The 4,168-nt window shown below is 36.2% G+C and overlaps 1 long non-coding RNA gene across 1 annotated transcript; it reads right to left on the minus strand.

Annotated features, from left to right (window-relative positions):
• Positions 1 to 443: 443 nt before the first annotated feature.
• On the minus strand, positions 444 to 2,487 carry LOC110340292. The gene is made up of 3 exons (XR_002382074.1): positions 2,379 to 2,487; positions 1,611 to 1,656; positions 444 to 591 (listed from the first exon to the last, which is right to left on the minus strand). It is a non-coding gene; the product is annotated as an uncharacterized LOC110340292 (long non-coding RNA).
• Between the last annotated feature and the right edge of the window lie 1,681 nt (positions 2,488 to 4,168).

Raw genomic sequence — 4,168 nt, forward strand, 5'->3', positions numbered from 1 at the left:
TCTGTTGCAACCTTTGTCCCAGCACACACTGCCTGTAGTGGTGTGCTCTCACAACTCAGAAACTCTGAACTAGGAATATATTTTTTTCCTTTTCCTTATCTCTTTTTTGGACACCAACCAAAAGGTTATGTAAGCTGGCTCCTAACATGGCACTTTCTTGCTGCTTCTCTGATATTCACATCTAACTTAAAAGATAGAACTTTTTCTCTATCTCCCCTTCTTCTGGAAGCTGCAGATTTTCTAGCTTGCTTGTCCTGATAGTTTTGTTCAACACCTTTGTAAAATTGTCCTTGAGCTTCTTTCCAAGTCTGTCTTCAAATTCTTTTATTAATAAGACTGAGAATCCAAAAGGAAACTTCAGTTTCCTTGGTAACACATCAAACTACCCTCAGGCTCAGTAATTTGCCAGGATTTACAGAATACATAAAACCCATTATTCTCTTGTTAGTTTATTGCAGTATAAATCTAGAAATTAAAATTGGCCAAAAGAAGAAACATACAGAGTAGAGCTCAGGCCCAGCAAAGAATGACATTCCCTCATGTACTTTCTCAGTTGAGTTCTGCAGGCCACCCATCTCTCCCGTTATTTACCTGTGAAAATACACAGTACATTGCAGTCTTAGAAATCCCATTGCAAGATAGATCCAAGATTTTTAGTCATAGATATGATTAATCAGCCATGTAAATGATCTTTGTCTCCAGCCCTTCCAGGGTTCTAACTTGCCTGGCTCAAGACTCCATCCCTCGTAGATCACATTGTTAGTGACACTCGGCTAACTGGAATGGCTCAAAGTCTATGACAGATAAACTAATTATTAAGCAAGTCCTTCCAAAACTTGGGAGGTGACTTTTCAGAGTTCATTGTGAAGGTTAAATATTTCTTTGAGCAAGATCAATCTTGTACTGTCCTCTGTAATAAAGAGGAAATATAATATAAGCCCATGAAGATGTTTAAATTATTTGTAAAGGAGTATCAATAAGCAACTGGCAAGGTGTTAGATTCAAATCCAACCTTATGGACTATCATTTTAACCTATATACCATAATAAAGAGACATCATCATCTTGACATGAACAGAAGACCTAACAAGAAATTCAGTAAGTAGAAAGACACATATCAGTTAACATTTAAAGAATGGATGTGTGTGTGTGTCGCTAATCAAAAGAGAGCTAGATAGTCTGTCTAAATTCCAGATATACTAGGCTTTAGAGCTTAGAACAAAGATGCTATCATGAATAAATGGGAAAATACACCCAAAATACATAGCAACATTCTTAACCTTGTAGGAATTATGAATCAATTGATTAATGGGACAAATGGAACATGAATACTGTTCTAGTTGACTTTAATTATCAACTTAATTCAGCCAAGAGTTACTGCAGAGGAAAGTTTTGATTGAAAAATTGCCTAGGTAAGATTGAACTGTGAGCATATCTTTGAGGATTTTCTTAATTACCAGTTTAAGGAGGAAGATGCTGTCCACTGTGGGTAGTACAATCCCTAAGTAGGCAGTCCTAGTATCTAAGAAACTTAACTAAACATGAGCATGTGAATGAGCCTGTGAGTAAGTCGGTGAGAAGTATTCCTCCATGGTTTCTACATCAGTTTACCTGCTTTTGGCTCCTTCACTGACTCCTCTCAATGGTGGGCTGTTACCTGGAAATATAAGACATGAATCTTTTTCACCACTAAGTTGCCTTTGATGACAGTGTTTTATTACAATAAAGGAAATAAGAAGAAAAGTTACAGGATTCCTGCCCATTTCCTCAGCCACCTCAGAGACCCAAGACACTGTATCAATTTTGAATTTTGGCCAATATCTATGGCTTCTTATTGGCTACCTCTGACTTAATTTCTAACCAATTTCTATCAATCTACACATTTCCTTGTGGTCTTCTCTTACCAGAGACATTTCCAGGGACATGTTACTCTTTTTTAATCCTATATTGTGACTCACTGTGCCTACACCTCCCAGAATCTTCCTTATCTCCTAGTCCTGCTTATCTTGCTTCCCTATTGGCCAACAGTGTTTTATTTATTAACCAATAAGACAAACATATACACAGAAGGTCTTCCTCTATCATCTCCTCTTTTCTGTCTAAATAAAAATAAAAGTTTTAAATTTAACATAGTAAAATTATATATAACTGAAGAGTTGTTAAGCAAGAACTATAGTTACAATATTTATTCCAATAACATTTAGCAAGATTTAAAGAAAATATTTTATCTATCCTTATCTTTGTGAGTCTAAAGTCTTATATGTAAATTATCTTTTATCCTAACTAAGGAAAACTATAACCATGACTATCTGTCTTCAACTCCATCAAGGACCACAGAAGGATAATATACACACTCTAGAATTGACAAAGAGAACTCACTTCCTGGTCAGTCACCGAAGTTCTTCTGTAATGTTCCATCTTCGACCCATAGGCCATATGTGTCTGGCAGACTCCTCAGCAAAGCAGGAAACTTTAACTGTCCTCCTGTACTGGCAGTTTGTCAGTCACTTTTCTCGGTGTCCTCTAGGATGTCTGGCAGACTCTTCCATGAAGCAGGAACCCTGTAGCAATGTCCATTTTGTTTCAGCAGTCACTTTCCTGTGGGTTCTGCATATCACAATATTGACTTTAAATTTGTATCATTAGATGAAAATCCACTCCAATACAAAGTATTCATTTCTATACCATAATCAACTATTGCTTTAAAAAGAGATTGGTTGTGATCATTGACCATTTATAACCAACCCTATTTAAATGAAAACAAACATTTATAAACAATATTTGTGAATGTGGAAGTCATTCTTTCCAAACTACTTCCTGCTTGTTGGGGGTGCTGCTTATACCATGGGAATCATGTCAAAATACAGAAACCTGGCCAAATCCATGTTTTTATAGTCTGTAAGTCGGCATCATCTCAGCTGTTTTAGATGCTGGATCAGCTGGGCCACTGTTTCAGGGGTTTTGCTTCATCAAATCATATTAGTCTGGAAGGAATCCACACCTTTTTTATTTTCTGTGGAAACAAAAGAAGAAACTCTTTTCCCAAGTAACCTGTCCTTAGACATTAATTTTGAAGTCAAAGTATTTTTAAGATGTATAAATTGGATTATTAGATGTCTTATAGTAGTTAGTTGTTACTTTCTAAGCAATTACAAATTTTAAAGATAACATAATAACATATAGTATCCAAACTTTCTGTGTATTTTTCATCTTTACATGACTTATCTATTTTTTATTATAACTCTATCTCTCTATTATTTTTCTCCTTTTATGGGAGACATGAATATTCTGTCTATTTTTGCCTGTCTTGAAATTTACTCTGTACACAAGACTTAAATTATAGACAACTGCCTGTCTCTACTTCTAGAGTGCTGGGATTAAAGGCATGTGTTACCATTGCCCAGCTACTTTATTTATTTTTTCTTTTCTCTATCAAGCCTATATATATATTTGTTTATTGTAAATATTTATCTTTTTTAATCATATGAGTCTTATCTGCTTGCTAACAGCCACAGTTTTGGTGCTATATGAAAATCAGGGAGCTGCTCTTAAAGGACTCTCAGTGCATCTCTCTATGCCTGGGAAACAGATCTCTCCCAAGAAAATGTTGCTAACAAGAAGCTGTGCTTGCCTCTGTTCTTTTATTTCTAAAACCCCTTTTTAAGTCTTTGTGAGATTGTAAATGTAAGGAAGTACTTACGCCCACGTTGTAGGCACCATTCAATTACAGGACTCCCACCCAGTTCTGAAGCTGCCTCAGAACCCCCAAATAACACATGAGACACTATAATATAAAATTGTTGGCCAATATTCAGGGCTTCTTATTGGCTACTTCTGACCTAATTTCTAATCCATTTCTATCAATCTAAGTATTCCCATATAGTCTTCTCTTATCAGAGACCTGTCTGGAGATATGTTACTCTTCCCTACCCTGAGTGAAATGACAGACTCTAGATATCCCCTATGTGGAAGGAATTGGCAATAGGGTGGGAGGCTGGGGGGGATGGGGGGTGTGGGAGGAGGGGAGGGAGAGGGAACTGAGATTGACATGTAAAACAAGCTATTTAAAATTAAAATAAAAAATTAAAAAAACAAAAAAGAACTAGAACTTGTAGCAGTCACCTGCTTGTTGTGTAAGTACATTCTCCCCAAATAAATTTCATTTAACC

Source organism: Mesocricetus auratus, unplaced genomic scaffold, assembly GCF_017639785.1.
Source record: "Mesocricetus auratus isolate SY011 unplaced genomic scaffold, BCM_Maur_2.0 Super-Scaffold_100026, whole genome shotgun sequence".
Taxonomy (NCBI): domain Eukaryota; kingdom Metazoa; phylum Chordata; class Mammalia; order Rodentia; family Cricetidae; genus Mesocricetus; species Mesocricetus auratus.